The 21,060-nt window shown below is 47.3% G+C and overlaps 1 long non-coding RNA gene across 2 annotated transcripts in view; it reads left to right on the top strand.

Moving 5' to 3' along the window:
* The window catches only part of LOC308584271, a 78,229-nt gene extending 57,703 nt beyond the window's left edge, over window positions 1-20,526 (top strand). For both annotated transcript variants that reach the window (XR_014006726.1, XR_014006727.1), the window contains exons 2-3: window positions 2,498-2,638; window positions 19,978-20,526. This is a non-coding gene — a long non-coding RNA (uncharacterized lncRNA). The remainder of the gene's footprint in view (window positions 1-2,497; window positions 2,639-19,977) is intronic.
* The last annotated feature ends 534 nt before the right edge of the window (window positions 20,527-21,060 follow it).

Genomic DNA, 21,060 nt, shown 5'->3' with positions numbered 1-21,060 from the left:
AGCCACCTTAAGGATCATCAGTAGTGTTTATATTTAATATTTATTTCTTAAATTGCGTTTTATGTTTTAACATTTTACGCCACCCTGATGTTTCATCCTACGTTGGTACAGAAATGCTTTTTTTTAAAAAAAAAATGCATAGAACTGAACTTAAGATTGCAAAAATGAGAAACCAAATACCGTATTTTTCGCTCTATAAGACGCAGCAGACCACAAGACGCACCCAGTTTTTGAAGGAGTAAAACAAGAAAAAAAATATTCTGAATCTCAGAAGCCAGAACAGCAAGAGGGATCGCTGCGCAGTGAAATCCCTCTTGCTGTTCTGGCTTCTGGGATAGCTGCGCAGCCTGCATTCGCTCCATAAGAGGAACACACATTTCCCCTTACTTTTTAGGAGGGAAAAAGTGAGTCTTATAGAGCAAAAAATATGGTCGATCTGCCCATCTCTAGGCACCTTTCGCTTCTGCTTGGGAGCTCATGAAATTGTTAACTCCATTATATTTTCTTTTAAAAAAAGAAATCTGTGCAAGCCACTTTGATGACCCAGTGTGGAAATATTTCCACGAATAAAATAAATATGGCAATTGGTTGAGAGGGGAGCTATTCTCTCCTTAGGTGCAAACTGCTCTCTGCAGAGTTGGGAAGAGGCCCAACGCCAGAGTCTCTGTCTGCAGAAGCCCCAAATCTCCACCTCACCCCTTCTCTAGAGAAATCCCCCTCCTCTCCGCTCCAAGCTCCATCTCCTAGTGAAAGCACAACATGCTGGCAGGTGGCGTTTGGACCCAGGAAGCGAAATCTCTGGACCCTGCATCTGTTGCACCTGCCGTTCTGCGGCTGGGGTCTCTGGCTTTGTTGACTAGAAAAAGAGACAGGGCATCATGCCAGGAATTCGTGTGCCTTCTGAGCCAGATCCCAGTTGCTAAGGGGCTTGGGGAAGACATCAAGAGAGAAGGGGGAGAAATAAAAAATAAAAGTAAATCTTGTTTTTCCTTTTTCACAGAGAGAGGTGTGGGCAGATTGTATGTTAACAAGGAGAGGGAGGGTGTTCTCAATCCCATTTGGAGAAGGGCGGTAGCTCAGTGGCAAAGCATCTGCCTTGCGAAGCAGAAGGTGTCAAGTTCGATTCCTGTCATCTCCAGGTAGAGTTGGGAGAGAATCGCTGCCTGGAAACCCGGAGAGCTGTTGCCAGTCTGTGTTGGCAATACTGAGCTAGACCATCAGAAAGTGTTTATTTATCTGGCGGCAGCGGGGGACCGGACCCAGAATTAAATATAAATTACTAACAGATTCAAAAGAAGGAGGGGGATTTTCTCTGCCGGATTGGAAGATATATTTTGATGCCGCAGCCCTTTGTTGGGTTAAGGAATGGATTAAATTAGATAATGCTGATGTTCTTGATTTGGAGGGGTTCGACAATGTACAGTGGTACCTCTGGTTAAGTACTTGATTCGTTCCGGAGGTCCGTACTTAACCTGAAACTGTTCTTAGCCTGAAGCACCACTTTAGCTAATGGGGCCTCCTGCTGCTGCTGCGCCGCCAGAGCACAATTTCTGTTCTCATCCTGAAGCATAGGCTCCATAGGGTGCACCGGACCATAGAGAGCACCTAGGGGGTTTGGGGGGGGGAATCAAGAAAAAAATTATTTCCCCCCCAGCCCCAAAGAGGCTGCACGCAACCTCTCCCTAACGGAGGAGTTGCACGCGGCTATGTCACAAGCCAAGGCAGCCAGCTGGATGGATCCCGCTGGCTGTTTTGGCTTCCTCTTTAGCCCCTGCTGGGAGAGGCTGCGCGGGGCTAAAGACGCCATAGCCACGTGCAGCCTCTCCCTGCCAGAGGGGCTGCGAGCGGCTATCCCTGAAGCCTGGAGAGCGAGAGGGGTCGGTGCGCACCAACCCCTCTCGCTCTCCAGGCTTCAGCGAAAGCCTTTGGAGCACGGAGGGAGCGCTCCCTCTGCGCTTCGGAGGCTTAGCGTTGCTATCGCTGAAGCCAAGGAGCCTGCATTCGCTCCATAGGACGCACACACATTTCCCCTTAATTTTTGGACGGGAAAAAGTGTGTCCTATAGAGCGAAAAATACGGTAGATAAAGATACAGGTACACAACACATTTCAAATTAAAAAGTGTCTGTGCAACACAGAAAGCTGCCTTAAACTGAGTCAGACCCTTGATCCTCCCAGCTCAGTAATGTCTACACATGAGGTCCCCAATGTGGTGCCCATGGGCACCATAGTGCCCTTAGGCACCCCCTTGGTGCCTTTCAATGCCCCCTGCCCTCCCATTAAAATTTTGGGAAGGTTTTTTAAATATATATGTATAGTTTGGCTGAAGAGGTTGCCTCCTTGGGGGAGTCAAGTTGTTATATTTTGTTTGTTTGGCGTAGATGAAGAAGCTTGCATATTGAGGACTGGGAATGAGGGCTCTTGCATTGATTGCAACTTGGGCACTATTGTAAAACTGCTGCATTTTTATTTTATTTTATTTACTTGCTTGTTTCCAGGACTAATTCAAGAAGATGCAGCTTTTGACAGTCAAAGCCTGGAGCAGCCTGGATCTCAAGGAGAACTTTCTCTCCTATAATCTCCTGGGGCTTTTAGGATCTACAAGTGAGACCCTAATCTAAGTTCCTTCCTTTAGCAAGGTAATGTTATCATCTACCTGGGGCAAGACCTTATCTGTTGTAGCCCCAGAGTTGTGGAACGCTCTCCTCCGTGAGGTCTGTATTAATTCTTCATTGGTAGACAGGGGGGAAATGTGGCTATTAATTTGGATGTTTGGGGATTGGTGGAGATACTTGTGTAATTAGAAATGTTCGTTTTGATTCATTTAGCTGAGGTTGTTTTTTCTATTTCAAATGGATTGCTTTTATTTGCATTTTCAAACAGTAAAAAAAATGTGAGCAGGTGCTCTTTTATTGAAAGATAGTGTAAATAAATAAAATCCTCAAGGCAGGGAACATGTTTTGTTGCTGTTTATATTACTCTTTATTTACAGAAATTGTACTGTATAATGTCTGGACGTTCTGTTTATTGAGCATTCATCCTTGATTTGCTTGCATAAAGCTTATGCCAGAGTCTAGATAATATCTAGTCTTTTTGAACATTTGTTTATATGGCAAATGAGCATTCATTCTCCATTCACCCTGATTTGCTTGCAAGGTGTTCATTCATCTTCTATATTATATTCATTCAGCCCATACATTTCTGTGCATCTTCCCCACCGCAAAACTCCCGGTTCTCCATTAAAGTAGATCTATTGCAGCAGGGGAGTCCTTGAATCTACTTTAATTATGCAAACTTATCATTCCAGTATGTCCAGTCTGGAGAATGCTCTAAGTTTTTTAAAAATAATACCCACGAACTTCCTGCTTCCCTCTGCACCCCTATCTATATCCCTCCCATCAGAAATCCCTCATGTTGTGAAATTGTACCTGCTATCAAATAAGCAAAGCAAGTGGTTGTGCTTCTTTCATTGCAATGTATAAGAGCAGGGGTCAGCAAACTTTTTCAGCAGGGGGCCGGTCCACTGTCCCTCAGACCTTGTTGGGGGCCGGACTATATTTTGGGGGAAAATATGAAGAAATTCCTATGCCCCACAAATAACCCAGAGATGCATTTTAAATAAAAGCACACATTCTACTCAGGTAAAAACATACTGATTTAGAAGGCCATTGGGCCGGATCTGGCCCCCTTAGTTTGCCTACCCATGTAAAATAGGTTTGGATCCTGCCCCAATATACACATTATTTCTTGTAAGGCAGGCAGGTCCAAAGTCCATTTCGGGTGTCTAATCGGTTTAATCCAGCCCCTGTGGCAGTTTATTTCCTGGTGTAAAATCCTAAAAAAAAAACCTCAACAATTTCAGTCCTAAAAAAAAGATCAGCAACTGTGGTCGGCCCTTTGGCCGGCCCTCACGGCTCTTCACTTAATCAAATCTGGCCCTCTTTGAAAAAAGTTTGAACACCACTGTTGTAAGGTAAGGGAGAGAAGAGGCTAGGCTTGTCTCCAAGTGTAACTCCCCTTTTATACCGGGACAGAAAAAATTGTTGTGGCAGAAATGGCCCCTCAATATTCCACAGCCCACATGGTGGGAAGAGGCCAATGGGGTCTATTACGCCTAATACGTCTAATACGTCTATTAAAACCAATTCAATGCGAGTGTCGGTGAATCACCACTTACAGACAGCAGGGGGAGTGCTACGCTCATTCCATTACTCTCTGAATTTTTCTCCTGCTGCTGCGCTGCCTTTCTTCGATTCATCTATAATAAGAGTGCAACTTGCCCAGAAAGAACTATGACAGCAACAAATAGCCCTCGCTGCTTGATTTTAAGGCCACGAAGTTTCCAGACAGGCTGTTCCCCTTTCCATTTCTCTTTTCCAACCGATACCCAACATTCCTGAGCTACTGGGCACATTCAGTCCCCATCATTGGGCCATTGTGGGGGGTAGATTTTTAGTTTGCTTTGTACTTTGCAAGGCTTAGGATGCCTGCCACCTGCAGCATGCCAATACCTCCCTCCTGTTTTTTGGTGGGCTTCTTTGGTGCCATTCCTGTGGGCACTCGCCCCCTGAATTTGCTATCAGGAGGAGAAATTATTGGCTGCTTCCATCAAGCAGTGACAACATTTTAGATTTGCCTTCTTTTTTTCCTATTGTGTTTAAGAAAGAAGAAGTAAAATACACCCAGCTTTTGCTATCTTTATCGACTGGGTGGGGTGGGGAGCCATAGCTTTGTAGCATGCTTTGCATATAAATACCAGATTCAATCTCCTAAGAAATGTTTTGTTGACGAAAGGAACAACCACGGGGTGCTAGCATCAGCCACAGTGGGGCCTGTGGGCCCTGGCATTTGCACAACTTTGCTTCGTACTGATGCCTGGCCTGCCATGCAAGCCCTCCCACCTTTGGAGGTACAGTGGTTGGCAATCAAAGACGGGGCCTTTTCGGTGGTGGCACCCTTGAGTTGTGCACTATTTGTTCCAAGGACAATTGGCTTGTTTTCCTTTTGGCATCAGGTAAAGACTCCTCCTCCCCCCTCTTCTAGGCCTTTATAGGTTCGTTTCAATTTTGCCCTTTCTGGTTTCAACCTTTATTGCTGCTTTTTAAATTTATGGGTTTGCTTTGGCTACTGTTTTTTGTGTGACTGAAAGGCTTGCTTTTTAATGTGAATTGTGTTGTGAAGCTTCCCCTCACCCTTCTGTACAGCCCAGAGAGATGCCTTGAAAGTTTCAGACGAAAGGCAGTTAGGAATCTTTTAAATACAGGTGATAAAGTGACAGTTGTGATTATTACCTTTGTAGGGTCAAAGTCTTCTTCTACAGAGGCCAACAAGCTCTGCTTACAACACATGCAGATGAACACTGGCAGTACACAATGCAGTACAGTGGTACCTCGGGTTACATACGCTTCAGGTTACATACGCTTCAGGTTACAGACTCCGCTAACCCAGAAATAGGACCTCAGGTTAAGAACTTTGCTTTAGGATGAGAACAGAAATCGTGTGGCGGCGGCGTGAGGCCCCATTAGCTAAAGTGGTGCTTCAGGTTAAGAACAGTTTCAGGTTAAGACCAGACCTCCAGATTTGATGTATTTTATATTTCATATTCTTTATTCTTCTTTTTTCTTTTCATTTTATTTTTTTCTTTTATTATTGTTTACTCTGTCTTTTGTTATGTTTTTGTATGAAAAATAATAAATATTATTGTGAAGAAGATAAGAAAAGACCAGACTTCCAGAACGAATTAAGTTCTTAACCCGAGGTACCACTGTATATACATGCATACATAACTGGAAAACGATAGAAAAGAAAGTGGTATTCTATCAAAGGGAGGGATGCATTCGAATCAGAAAACTTGCGTGATCTCAACAGAAATGTTCACAGCCTACAGCTGCAATCCTGCCTGTGAGTGATTCTCCTGAGTAGACATGCATGAGACTGCCATGTTCATATATCAAATTCTGGATATCAGTTTGCCCAGAAGTTCAGTTCTGTTGAAAAAGCCACGAACTATCCTAGTCTTGTGTGTTGCAGAGAATTGAACTGGATGACCCCTTGGTGTCCCTTCCATTTGTACAATCCCATGATTCTACCCACCCCCCAAATTTGATGATAGCGTCCTGGCAAATTGCACTGAATACTTTTTTATAATAATTTTTTTAAAAGCAAGCCAAAGAGCTCACGCTGTGCCTTGCATCTGCCTCCTAAATGAACTCTAATAAGATTTACTTAATCCACTTGAAAAGGGGGGAAATGCTGTTTTTGTCCCCCAATTTGTTGAAACATCTGAAAGTTCGCAAGGTTGCGACCCCTCTTTCGGAAAGGGGAATCCCCTGCCACCTGTAAATATCCTGGGGGAAACAGTTGGGAACAATGAAACACGTGCTGGTTAACTGTTGCCCGGGCAACGGTTACGGTTCATCCGTAGGGGGTCTCCGGCCCCACCAAGGCTTTGTCCGCAGGAGACGTGGGCCAGCTGTTGCCGAATAGCCATTATGGAAGATCATTGTGAACTAATAGTCAGCCGCACAAATAGGCCCCTGTTCGTTCTCAATGGGTTTTGTCTTTTTCAAGGGGGGTGTTCCCTGCACCTCCCGCAGCACATAACTCTCCAAGTTAGCATCATGAAAACAGCCCTTTCCTTTAGATGCATAAATATCCCGTTTATAATACAGTGGTTCTCGAACATTTTTTTCCTCAGGCCACACTTTCAGAACAAAAAAATGGCTCTCGGAATTTTTTATTGATAAGAAATACATTGGAAAACACGAGCAGGGTTGTCCTCGGAATCATTTGCTTACATTTTGAAAATATATCTATTCGTATTCCGCAAATGAAAAAAGAAAACAATTGTTTTGATATTATACTATGCTACACTGAAATGTTTAAATGTTCTTTGATTGTCCTTGAGTTTTCCTGCCATGCTGGTCATTCTCTCCTGCCCCACCAGTGTGGCACACCACACCTTTGAGAACCACTGATTTAATAGAATGGACACCAGCTTAACATTGGTTACTTAGGGCCTTTTCATGTATAGGTTAGATGTAGCAGAAATATCCAATAGGATGGTGCAGAATGATCCTGGGTGAAAGAGTCAGAATAGTTAGGAAATTCTGAGTCCCTGAAGCAAAAACCATTCTGCCATGGATATTGCAGCTCTCTGGTCTTCCCCACCTGCGTTCTTGGGCATTGCATCTCTGGGGTGGCCCAAACAGGCCATCTCAAGATCTCACGGGAGCCAAGGTAGGACTCCCTGGTCCTGAGTGGGGTAACTGTGCCCCTGAAGGACCAGGTGCGCAGCCAGGTGAGTCATTTTGGACTCACAGCTGTCCGTGGAGGCGCAGGTCAATTCTGTGTCCACGGCAGCTGCTTATCAGCTCCATCTGGTGCGCAGGCTGAGACCCTATCTGCCCATGGACTGTCTCACCAGAGTGGTGCATGCTCTGGTTATCTCCCGCTTGGACTACTGCAACACGCTGTACGTGGGGCTACCTTTGAAGGTGATCCAGAAACTACAACTAATCCAGAATGCAGCAGCTAGACTGGTGGCTGGGAGTGCCCACTGAGACCATATCACACCGGTCCTGAAAGACCTACATTGGCTCCCAGTCCGTTTCCGAGCACAATTGAAAGTCTTGGTGCTGACCTTTAAAGCCCTAAACAGTCTCAGCCTGGTATACCTAAAGGAGCATCTCCATCACTGTCGTCCAGGCCGGACAGCTCTGAGGGCCTTCTGGCGGTTCCCTCCCTGCGAAAAATAAGGTTGCAGGGAGCCAGGCAGAGGGCCTTCTCGGTAGTGGCGCCCTCCCTGTGGAACACCCTCCCATCAGATATCAAGGAAATAAACAACGCTCTGACTTTTAGAAGACATCTGAAGGCAGCCCTGTTGAGGGAAGTTGTTAATGTTTGATGTTTTATTGAGTTTTTAATATTCTGTTGGGAGCCGCCCAGAGTGGCTGGAGAAACCCAGCCAGAGGGGCGGGCTATAAATAAATAGATGATGATGATGATGATGTATGAATAGAAGGAGTGGCCTCGTGACCTCGCAAGCTTTGATCCAAGTCACAGACTGAGAAATCTCTGCAGGCAAATGTGATGGCATGACCGTGATCTCACAGCTACCTGTAGAGGTTCCGCGATCTGGAGGCCTTACAATCCCAGGGTGCACCTTGAGCATGTATTGCCAAAAGGGCTGATAAATTCACAGTTGCGCAGCAAACAATTCACTTGTGTTGCTCTATTTTTGCTCTGTTAAACTGGATTACTCTGGAAGAGGCCCCCACTATGATAGCATCCACAACCATAACAGGCAGCCGGTATTAAGTAATTTTGGCAAGATTTATCATGCAGGAGCAAGAACCTGACTTCTGGGATGTTTGCAGGTAGGATTTCCACCTTTTGGTATGGGCTGAAACTGTGTGATCTTAGCAGGACACACCAACTCTTAAGTGATGCGTCTTCCTTCATTTTGGTGGTAGAACATCTGCTTTGCATGCAAAAGGTCCTAAGTTCCATCCCCGGCATCTTCAGGTAAGGGCTGGGAGAGAACCCTATCTGAAGTCCTAGAGGATCACTGCAAGTCAATGTAGACAATACTGAGCTACATGGATCAGTGATCTGTCTCGGTTGTTGGTATCCATCTGTCTCGGGAGACAATGGAAGAGTATGCCCTCAAGAGTGAAGTCAAACTGTTGGAGAGTTGCATGGCGAGTTCCCGACCCCCCCCCCAGGTGGAATTAATGACACATGACACAATTAATGGGCTAAAAAAGGCCACAACTTTATTAGTTACAAGTGATGAGCGCTATTGGCTTAGGCATTGGTCCTAACCGACTATATCTGACTCCAGCCCATCTGCTTGAAGTCCAGGAAGGGTTAATCACCAGCAGGGGGAGTCCTGCTGATGCACATCAACTAGGAACTCCCCCGGGGTCACCGATAGGGGGCGTGCCTTAGGCCCTCACCTCCCTAGGCTTCGGACAGGGCCACGCCCCCCAGAATCCATTAACGGACTACCCTTCTATATGCGTGGAAGGTGATGGCGCTACCTCCCCTCTTCCATCTACAGAACTATACCAATGCCTAACCGCCATTACCCAGAAAGTTGTGACGATTTGCTACAAGGTAGGCGAAAAACCAATTGGCCAATTTGCCAAGTGGAAAAATTCCTATCAGGCCCCTCAACGGCGACCAACCGAGATCCATAGCAAGGTCAAAGAAAGAAAACCTTATAGGGCAGGAGGGTGGGAAAACAGGAATAGCTGGCGAGCGGACAAAGAGGGAGATCCCCGGCTGCGTCCTGTCTTTATAGGGCAGGCCACACCCCCGGACCAACCCGATTGGCCGGCTAGGGGGTGATGCAGCCAGGCACCCCCCAATCGGACGTGGAGGGACCGTGAAGCCTGCAACCCCACCTCCTCTGGAGGCAGAGAGGCAGAGATGAGTCCGGCTGGTGATGAAGCCAGGATGTCTCCCCCTCCTGATGCAGCAAGCTCTCCTCCTCCCTGGTCTCCCAGAACCAGAACAGGGCCGAAAAGGGCAGAGCCGCAGCAGACTGCATGCAGGCGCAGTCTCTGATCACTAGGGGGAAAGCCCTGAAGAGGAAGGGACTTTGATGGCTGCAGGGAGGCAAGGACTTTCAGTCTTGGCAACTGATTCATGGGGCCAGACCTACTCAGCCAAGTCTGTGAAGACTGTGTTTTTGCAAATAGCTTCTTGGGCTTGTTGATCAGAAGGTTGGCAGTTCGAATCCCCGCAACGGGGTGAGCTCCCGTTGCTCTGTCCCAGCTCCTGCCAACCTAGCAGTTCAAAAGCACGCCAGAGCAAGTAGATAAATAGGTACCGCTGTGGCAGGAAGGTAAACAGCGTTTCCGTGCGCTCTGGTTTCTGCCACGGTGTCCCGTTGCGCCAGAAGCGGTTTAGTCATGCTGGCCACATGACCCGGAAGGCTGTCTGCAGACAAACGCCGGCTCCCTTGGCCTGAAAGCGAGAGGAGTTCCACAACCCCATAGTCGCCTTTGACTGGACTTAACCATCCAGGGTCCTTTACCTTTACCTAGGCTGACACTCAGCCAAGTGTGTGAAGATTGTGTTTTTGCAAATAAAGAGTTAATTCCAACTTTGAAGATAGGACTTTCTGCTGGCTCACTCTTTGGCACCAAGCCTCCTTTATCTAGTGCTCTGACTAGAGTTGGGCGGCCTTCCCAAATGTGGCAGATTTTAGTGGCTACATCTTCTTGCTGTCAATCAGAATTCTGTAAGTCCAGTGGTGCCTGACAACAGAGACCTGGTCCCTCCAGAAGGGTCTTTGCTGAGGGCTTTCTCAAACATGGAGAGATGGACAAGTGATAAGAAGCTAAGGGCCTCTTCACATGGTTCTGGGATCTGACAGTGGCTTTCAAAATGCCTCCTTGAACCCTGCTGTTATTAAGCTCTGGCCGCAAAGTACGTCCTCCTTGAGGGCTACAAATGTTTAGCAGAAGGAGTTTATATGCTGTACAAGAGACAGCTGTGCTCTGAAGTTGGCACGTAAGAATCTCTCCAGCTGTTAACCCTGAACTTCAACCTGGGGGGCAAAGAACATAAAAATAGGATTATTATTTTTTGTTTCCACGTCCTTCGTTTTACTACATCAACATGCCGCTTGTGGCCAAAGATCTTTTTTTATGCCTTTTTAGCAACCTTGAGTAATATAAGGGAAACAGAATAGCTCAATGTCATAAGGAAGACTTGGCTTGGGAAATGTTTATCGCTTCTGTCTCCCGGAGCCAAAATCAGGGCATTCTTCTGTCGGATTTGCGATGCCAAACAAGGGACAGACAAATCTGTCAGTTTGTGTTTCTCTCTGTTTCTCATTTGTTTTTACTATCTCAAGTTCAATTTGCCCCCTTTTCTTTATTTTTAATGGGGGAGGGGTTAGAAGTCTGCATAGAAACCACACACTTTTTATGCAGCTTTTTCAATTACACACATTTTGGCAAGGATTTTTCCCCTTGATATAATATATATATGTGTGTGTTCCTGTGCACACTTCCTTTGAACACCTACCATATTTATTTGGTGTAGGCAATTTTTGGCTGGAGAAGCACATTGCAAAATTCAGGAGTGCGATTTCTGAAGGCTAACTGGGCTTTGGTTTGCATATTGGTGCAGGGAGTGCCAATTTGACAATGTGAACTGGACAAATTTTGCAGTCCTTGTAAAAAAGAAAAGAAAGAAAGTCAGCTTTGATGAACCCTTTTACAGTCCAAACCGATGCTCCTGTTCAGCGTGCGCGAGCAGCAAACGCAGAAGTAACCCGTTTCGGTACGTCTGGGTTTGCCGCGGACGTCTGCCGAAGTGGACGCTGGACAGGACGAACTTATACGGAGGTACCACTGTAAATGGAAAAAAGTACAAAGATTCATAAAATGCTTAGGGGTATGCGTACCCCCAGAAAAAAGCACTGATCATTATTATTCTAATCTGAATTTCAGCTACACATTCAAAACAGGGTGTGGGTGTGGGTGCGTGGGTGCAGGTGTGTGAAGCAAACTTGAAAATTCATGATCATTTTTGAAACATGTCTCCTAAAATACATTGCTATAGGTTTGTAGGTGCTGGGATTTAAATTTATTTATTTTTCTTTATTAAATTTGTATACCCTTCATCCGTAGATCTCACGGCGGTTCACAACAAAGAATTTAAAACCGTGTCCCTTGTGTGTTTGAGCTGAGCTCTAGCTGCTTCTAATCCTTTAATTAGCATGCGTGAAAGACTTATTAACTTCCTACACTGTGTACTAGACACCTCACTAATCTCTTGAAATCAGCATGTGTTAGAAAGCAATGGAGTCAACTAATTCCCCTTTAAGGTGTTAGCCTGGAGTGATGTGTCATTCACATAGCAAGACGATCAAAGGGAGAGACACCTTTGCCTGTGTTAAAAGAGGCCAGCGCTTAGCTTAGTGAGGGGAGAGCAAACCGGGATGTGATTTGGAAAGCAAGGCAAGCCTAGTAGAATAGCAGGACCCCCTTAAAATGCTGGTGCAGATTATCACAGCAGGCTCAGGTTGTATATATATGTAAAGAAACCAATATCATAATGACATCACGGTCTTCACTGTGCTCCATTGTACAAATGGAAACACAGACCCAAAGTAAAGCATGCCTGGAACTCCCTGAAATCTCACATTGCTGTCGAGATCGGGGCTGGTGTGTAAGGTAAAGGTAAAGGGACCCCTGACCATTAGGTCCAGTTGTGACCGACTCTGGGGTTGCGGCGCTCATCTCGCTTTATTGGCCGAGAGAGCTGGCGTACAGCTTCCGGGTCATGTGGCCAGTATGACTAAGCCGCTTCTGGCGAACCAGAGCAGCACACGGAAATGCCGTTTACCTTCCCACCGGAGCGGTACCTATTTATCTACTTGCACTTTGGCGTGCTTTCGAACTGCTAGGTTGGCAGGAGCTGGGACCGAGCAACGGGAGCTCACCCTGCCACGGGGATTCGAACCGCCAACCTTCTGATCGGCAAGTCCTAGGCTCTGTGGTTTAACCCACAGCACCACCCGCGTCCCTGGGGCTGGTGTTTAGCAATATTTTTATATGCAATTTTCTCTAACATGAAACATTTTTGCGAACGTAATTTTTTAAATGAAATTTCCGAAATTTTTCAAATTAAATAATTACAGAACAATTTTGTTCCGGAGATTGATTTCCCACCCTCACCTCCGCAGCGTTTTTACTCAAACCCTTTTCGACTACGTTATAGACCTAACGTAGAACAATTTTGAAGGCCTGTATGTGCCAGTGTAACACCCATGCACCCAGTATATGCATGAGGTTATTGCCCCAAATATTTGCATTTTAATGCCGATTAAATTTTGCATTGAAATGCTGAGGGGCCCCGAAGCTCAAGCTTCATCAGTTTTATCATAGGTCCGCCCTTGGGTGCCAGTAAATCTGCCACAGAATTAATTTATTGCTGTGAGCATGTTGCAACGGGGAGGGGATTTGGTTTTCTGCCTCAATTAGCTTCGTCTCTAGGTCATTCCCCTCCTCTGTCGTGCTCCATTTCCTCCCCTGGCCCTCAAATCCAGCTTTTCGGCCCTCTTCTGCATCGCAGGGTAATAGTAATTTGGGGTCAGCGGTAATAAAACATTGCAGCAACTACAGCTGTTGTTCTTTCCCTGTTTGTGTGTAAACCTCTTCCAAGACCACCAGCTCAACGTCTCCCTCACATTTCGCTGCATTCCTTATTACCCAAGATGAACTAAATAAGGCACTCAAGGGAACGAGCTCCTCTTTTCGCGGTTTTGCTGTTTCGCACGTGCCAAATACCACTGGACCAGAATGTAGCGCTGTGAAGGGAGATGCTTGACACTTGCAACACCCTCCAAACGCTTTGGCAGTTCGTTTTCCCAGCAGCATCAGGCAACTCTTATTCAGATCAAATGACTATTCTTTCAGATCCGGTCTCGGGGACAACAATGCTTTCAAATGTACAGTCATACCTCTTGTTACGTTTGCTTCATGATACATTTTTTCAGGTTGCTTCCCGCAGCAACCTGGAAGTACCAGAAAGGGTTACTTCCGGGTTTCGTCACTCGCGCATGCGCAGACACGCAAAATGACGTCACGTGCATGCACAGAAGCAGCGAATCACAACCTGCATGTGCACAGACGCACAGACGTGGGTTGCGTTTCAGGTTTGAACAGAGCTCCGGAACAGATCCCGTTCGCAACCAGAGGTACCACTGTACTCCGATAAGAGATAAAGAAAACACCAAGGCAGAAATGTGTCCTACAACGAAAGAGCTCAGAACAAAAATCACCATGGAAATAAGTTTAGACCGAGAGATCATGACTGCATTTGCACATACCTCTGAGCCATGGTTGAACGTTATAAGGAAGCACCACAACAAAGGTAAAGGACCCCTGGACGGTTAAGTCTAGTCAAAGGCGAGTATGAGGTTGTGGTGCTCATCTCGCTATCAGGCCAAGGGAGCTGGCACGTTATGTTATGTTCTTAAATACATGCAGTAAAATAAAACAAATTTTTACCTTGATTTTCTCTTTAAAAAAAAAAAAAAATTATGCATCTCTTCGGGTGGTGGGGAAGGAGGGAACTGCGTTATGGTGCCCAACCACCTTAATCCAGCTCTTCCCTAATGCCACGTTAGCCGCCAGAGCTTTCAAACCTGGAACAAGGCGTTGTCGCAGTTGTGAGCCGAGTTGTGCAAATCCACTCCCTGGCCAGATTCCACAGATGGCTGTGAGCTGGTGTAATCTCAGCTGGCAACTGTGAGCAGTTAACGAACCCTCTCACAGTGGTATCTGGGATTATGCTAAACACGGCAATTGCGTTGCTCTGTGGCAGATCGATCATGTGCCTGCGGAAGATCACGGAGCAGGAGAAGATCCCTTTGCACGGAAAACAGCCGCTCTCAAACGCACAAGATCGGCATTTGACTTCATTGACTTCTGCACATCATGAAGTGCCCTGTCTAAATTTGATGGCTCGTGCAGATAATAACTCAATCCACTCTAGCAGTATCTTGGAAATATATTTGTCAGCTCGGTTCATGCATATGCAGTTGCAATTCATTTTTCCTCAACCCACAGAAAGCATGCTTCAGAATGATGCTTGGCTGTTTGTGGAAATGGATACAAAATGTATTTTTATTTTATGTTTCTGAATGATAGTCCAGTCTACAAACATTTTGATAAGCCTTTGGCTTCCATTCTGTGAAGGGAGATCTCTTTGCCTCACCACACCACACCCCACAACAGCAAAATATTACTAGCAGTTCTACCACATTCTAAACAACTTTGTGCAACCATAGATATTATGGTTTTATATGCAGATAGCATCTCAAGATACCACAGGAGCCAGCACTAAATCCTAAGCGGAAACAAATGCTCCCCAGATCTGAAAAACTTTCTTTCTGGGCTGTCAAATTTCAAGCATTCCATGAATTGGGAAGCAGCCCCTATGGACACTGTATATCATTTCCTGTCTTACGGGAAGCATCTCTTGAAATAATCTGAACATTTGCTGACTAACTTGTCCTAGTTTAGGTCTTCCACCCACAGGCACTGAACTGAACTGATTCACCCCTCCGCATAGCTTGTAGAGGCAGAAATACTGTTCAAAAGGGAAAAAATTAAGGAAGTGTTTTGAATCATAGAAGAGTTGGAGGCAGCCACAAGGATCATCTAGTCCAGGGATGTCCAACAGGTAGATCGTGATCTGCCGATAGATCACCTGTCATCTGTGGTAGATCGCGGTAGATCGCGAGACGCTTAGTGATTCCACCCCCATAGAAAGCTGTGCTGTTTCCGTGAGGCGAGGTCCGAGTCCAGTCCGAGGTCGAGGGTGCAGTATTGAAGCCGTCCGTCAAAGCTGAAGCTGGGTCCAAGGCAGGGAGTCGGGCGAGGTCAGGAGCTCAGGCAGGAACAGGCTACCAACAATGTTGCTCCCGCAACCTGGGACTGGGGCTGGCCGGCTTTTATCTGCTCCGAGGCATAGGGCGGCCCCGGTCCACAGGTGACTCGCCTCTCCTGGCCTGGAGGCAAGCACTCCTCCTGTGGGAACTTAGTTCCCTCCACCTCTCTGCCCTGAGCCTCTGCAGCTCAGGAGAGGCTGGAGGGTTACCGGACCCAGAGGCAACCTCAGCTTCCTCTGACGGGGCTGAGAGTGGAGCACCTGCAGGCAATGGGTCCTCCATCACCTCAGGAGCCAGAGCAGACTCAGCTGATGCCTGCACCTGAGGATCCAGCACAGGTGAGGACCCTTCAGGCTCAAGCCCCAGCCCCAGTTCAGCTGGTTCTGGAGGCGGGGACTCCTGTGCAGGCTGGGATTCCTCAGGTTCAGCGTCCGAGTCCGAATCCCAGGCCATCACAAAAGCTTTGGCTTACCTGTCAATAACAATGGGCAAATCACAGCCAGTATTTTTATAATGTGGGTAGATTACAGTCTCTTTGGAGTTGGACATGGCTGAATTCTAGTTCCACCCCATGCAAAGCAGGAATCTTTTACCCAACATGGGGTTCGAACCCGCAGCCCTGAGATTAAGATTCTCATGCTTTACCGACTGAGCTAGCGGGCAGTACTACCCCCTGGAAAGCAGTGGGATTACCTAGGGGGGACTAAGAGGCAAGGGGCTGCTGGACTTTGAAAAGCTAATATCACTAGATCAAGGACATCAGTTTTGAATTAATTAAACTAAATATTTTCCATTGGAATTTGAGTCAACATGCAATCGATTGTCACTGTTTCAAATTTTATCGTGCAGTTACCTTCCTTAGTGGGTCATGCAAACCGCTATTCTGAATAATGTTTTTTTATAGGGTGGGGTAGCGGGCACTGGGGGTGAGTTTGTGGAACCAAGGGGGCCGTGGCACAAAAATGTTTGGGACCCGCTGGTCTAATGCAATAATAATCAGTGTGTGAAGTAGGCTGAGGAAGTAAGGAGGAATCATGCATCCTTATGTTCCCCTACCCTCCAAAACAGGGGCTTGCAGAACAGGCTGGCTGCTGCCTGCTGGAACTCGTGGGGTGAAAAGCAGGGAGGTCAACAGTAGGTGGCGCCAGAGGCAATGACAGGTGTCACCTGCTTGGTCTAAATTCACCCTCATCTGCTCTGAGTTCCACAATGGCAACACATGAGGCTGAAGATTCTGCACAGTGGCAGAATCGTAGTCAACAAGGTTAATCCGAGGTGCCATTCAGCACTGGGTTTAGGGCGCCACAGGTGGTTCCCCTGCACAGGGTGCCATGCCAAAGGTGCACACAATTGAGAAGGTCCATAATTGAGAAGATCCATTTGGGGGTGCCAGGTTTTGGCCTTGTTCAGGGCACCAAAGTCCGCCCCTGCACAATTATGGCTAATTGGAAACGGACAGCACCAACCCCTGGACTGGTTCGGGACTGACTGGGGTTGGTGGGGTGGCACCCTGTTCATCCTCATGGACCACCCTTCACTTGCTGTGAGGGTGCACACCTGAGGGATGGGTGCTTCTCCAAAAATCTGCCCACCAAAAAACTGCCACCTCTTTCATCAGTTTTACCTCGCTCTGCCACCTTTAGGCAGGCGCCCTTGCTAGATTGTTTTTAGACGTCTACCAAAGGCCTTTTTATTTCAGCAAGCCCATCCAGACATAAAATTGGACAGTTTATTTGTTTGCAAATCCGTGTAGCTTTATTGGCAAGTGAACATGCTTAACAAGCAATCTCTTTCCTCAGATTCTAATCTGTGTTTCATCCTTGGTTATCTTGTGTGTGTGCATTCCTTGCTTTCTAATGGCTTTGTGGATTTGGGCTGCTTCTGTGTCAGTAATTGTACTGTGTACATCGCCTGGGGGGTTTTATGATTGAGATATTATTAATTAAAGTCCCCTCCCCCCCCAAAAAAGCCTTACATGGGAAATGAGAATGGGGAGGCAGTGAAGGCAGTGGTAGGAGGGCTATCACTTCCCTGCCAGAGAGAGCAAGGGAGGAAAGACTGCATTTCCCAGGATGCCTTGGTGCGAACGTGACTCTTAATTCCATCCATTCCCCCCAAGGGCATGATGGGACATGTAGTCACCATACATGACCCAACTCTGCCAAATGAACTGAAACCTTCTCTGCTGCCTTCATCGCCTCTGCAAGGAAAAGGTGAGACGTGATGGGACAGGTGACCAGGATAATGTTGAGGATGTTGAGCATACCATCCACCTTTTTGAGGACGCATTCCCATGGTGAGTCATGTGATCTGCTCCACACTCTCAGCTCAGAAAAAGTGCTTTGGGGGGTGAGATCTTGTGTAAAGGTATCCCTGCCCGTAGGGGCCAGTCGTGTCCGACTCTGGGGTTGCGTGCCCATCTCGCTTAAGAGGCCGGGGGCCAGCGCTGTCCGAAGACACTTCCGGGTCACGTGGCCTACGTGACAAGCTGCATCTGGCGAGCCAGCGCAGCACACGGAAACGCCGTTTACCTTCCCGCCAGTAAGCGGTCCCTATTTATCTACTTGCACCCGGGGGTGCTTTCGAACTGCTAGGTTGGCAGGCGCTGGGACCGAGCAACGGGAGCGCACCCCGCCGCGGGGATTCGAACCGCCGACCTGACGATCGGCAAGTCCTAGACGCTGAGGTTTTACCCACAGAGCCACCCGCATCCCGAGATCTTGTGAGGCGCCCCAAAAATGCTTTTCTCAGGGTGTGAGAGCACGCAAGATCTCGGCACCCAACATGGTTGCCGCAATCTCACACAGAAAAATGGGCTGTCCTTTTCCCCCAGGGCACTTGGGAGGTATGTATAAAGGTAAAGGTAAAGGGACCCCTGACCATTAGGTCCAGTCGTGACCAACTCTGGGGTTGCGGCGCTCATCTCGCTTTATTGGCTGAGGGAGCCGACGTACAGCTTCCGGGTCATGTGGCCAGCATGACTAAGCTGCTTCTGGCGAACCAGAACAGTGCACGGAAACGCCGTTTACCTTCCCACCGGAGCAGTACCTATTTATCTACTTGTACTTTGACGTGCTTTCGAACTGCTAGGTTGGCAGGAGCAGGGACCGAGCAACGGGAGCTCACCCCGTTGTGGGGATTCAAACCGCCGACCTTCTGATCGGCAAGCCCTCGGCTCTGTGGTTTAACCCACAGCGCCACCCGCGTTATGTATAAAGGTAAAGGGACCCCGTTAGGTCCAATCACGGATGACTCTGGGATTGCGGCGCTCATCTCGCTTTACTGGCCAAGGGAGCCGGCGTACAGCTTCCGAGTCATGTGGCCAGCAATCTCACGCAGAAAAATGGGATGTCCTTTTCCCCCAGGGCACTGGGAGGTATGTATATGTCAGGCATAAAACAGCCGGTCAAAGGAACATTGCACAGGATAGAACGGGGGGAAGTTGGAGGCCACAATACTTCTGAATACCAGTTGCTGGAATCCGCAGGTGGCGAGAGTGGTCTTGTGTTCAAATCCTGCCGGAAAGTTTCCCACAGGCATCCGGTCAGTCCCTGTGAGAACGGAATGCTGGACTAGACTGGTCATTGGCTTGATCCAGCAGACCCTTCTTATGTTCTAGAGTTAAAGGGCTTATTGCCTCCATACATTTTTATCAACCAGAAACAACAGTGAGTGCAAAACAGCCCACCTCCATCCTCTTTAATGTAGTCGATAGTATTTCCAAAAGGGAAGCAGTCCTCCCAGCCTGGTGGACGAAAAAGTGCCTGAACAACACACCCAACCAAATGGTAGATTGTGCGCTGTGGCAGTTTAAAACAAGTGGGAGCTGCAGCAAAATGTTGCTGCGTGGAATTCAGGGGTTTCAGCCACTCCATTCCGTTCCCCCTCCTGGTTTTTTGTTAGCATTCCATGGCTATTGAACACACTCCCTGAGCTCCATGTCTCTTTGTGCTCCCCCCGCCCCAAAAAACTTATTGCCCTTTCCGCAAATATTGAGGTTCCCCTGAGTCTGTACGTGGGTGGTGGTGCTGTTATGGCAATGTAAGGAATGGCACTCACTGCCTGAACATTGGAAATAGAAGCGATCTTTCTTTCTCTCTCTCTCTCTCTCTCTCTCTCTCACACACACACACACACACACACACACACAAAGGTGTAGCCTGCAGAGCTTTTGATGTCACAGATACTGCATCAGGAACTGATTGGATAATAATCAGGCACCATCAGTTCCTAATGCATTGCCTTCAGCATCTAAACGAGCATCAGCAAAATTCTCAAATTAACCCGTCCAGCTATAGTACAGATGCCCCCACTTGGTAGTTTATTTTATTTTTTGTAAGCCAGTTCCAGAAAAAGGTCTGATACCCCACCAGTATTTTGCTCAATGCAGAATGCCAAGCAAGTAACATACCTGTTTTCTGCTGCTTTCCCGGGCATTGGGTCCTTGGTGACACATATTGTTTGCTGTTCAGAAATGATTGTTCAGGATCGTGGTGGCGGTAGGATCCCAGTACGCAATCCCATTGTTAATACTGTTTGTGCTTTCCAATCTTCCAGGGCGGCCATATTGCTTCATTTCCAACCACTGCACTTCCCATCACTTCCAGCCAGCATCCTGTCACTTTTTATAAGACCGTCTTTCTCCATATGAACCTCCCTGGACTCTGAGATCAACCTCTGAGGCCCTTCTTTGTGCCTCCTCCATGAGAGGTCCAGAGGGTGGCAACACAAGAACGGGGCCTTCTCTGCAGTGGCTCCCCATTTGAGAATGCTCTCCCCAGGGAGGCTCACCTGGCCTCTTCATTGTACACCTTTAGGTGCCAGGCAAAAACCAGGCTTTGGGTTGATTGGCATCTGATGCCCTTTCATATGTGTTGTGGGAGGGGGAATTATTGTTTTGTTGTTGTTCGTATTTTTATATTGTAATTTTATTTTGCGGACCACCCTGAGGACTACAGAGGAGGTGCTTTATGCAAATATTAGTATTATACCATAAATTAGGGCTGCTTAATCTGGGTTTTCCCAGGGAATTGCTCAGCAAAATGGCATTCAGGCAGATTTTTGCTGAATCCGCAAAATGTCCGGGAAAATCTGAACGTATGGCAAGTTGGGGCTCAACCACTTTGTCCAGATTTTCACTTTGGGGGGTATGGCAACCCTGCCACAAATGCTCCAGTTTATTTCTTTGTCACACTTTTGATGTGCTAAAGTGCAAGAGTGCCTCTCCAGACAGCAATAATGTGGTAACATTGGGGAAGGATAGCAGAAGGACTAATAAGGCAGAATGATGTGGCGATGGTCCAGTATAAGTCCAGCACAAATACACTATTATTGCATCAAAGAAATACTGCAGAATGTACCAGTCTGGAGGGGTGCTTTAAATATATGGCCTCTTACTTCTCATGAAAGGTCCCTTACCTTTCCCGCCCCGACCTAGCCACAGTGATCCATGCGACGGTCACCTCCAGGCTTGACTACTGTAATTCGCTCTACGTGGGGCTGCCCTTGAAGCTGTCCCAGAAACTCCAGCGGGTGCAGAATGCTGCAGCAAGGCTCCTCACGGGGTCTCTGCCACAGGAGCATATTCACCCTGTGCTTTTCCAGCTGCACTGGCTCCTGGTGGAGTACAGGGTCAGATTT

The sequence above is a fragment of the Podarcis bocagei genome, assembly GCF_964188305.1.
Source record: "Podarcis bocagei genome assembly, chromosome: 3".
Taxonomy (NCBI): domain Eukaryota; kingdom Metazoa; phylum Chordata; class Lepidosauria; order Squamata; family Lacertidae; genus Podarcis; species Podarcis bocagei.
Note: the sequence above shows the minus strand (reverse complement) of the source record. Positions and strands in the feature narration are given on the sequence as shown.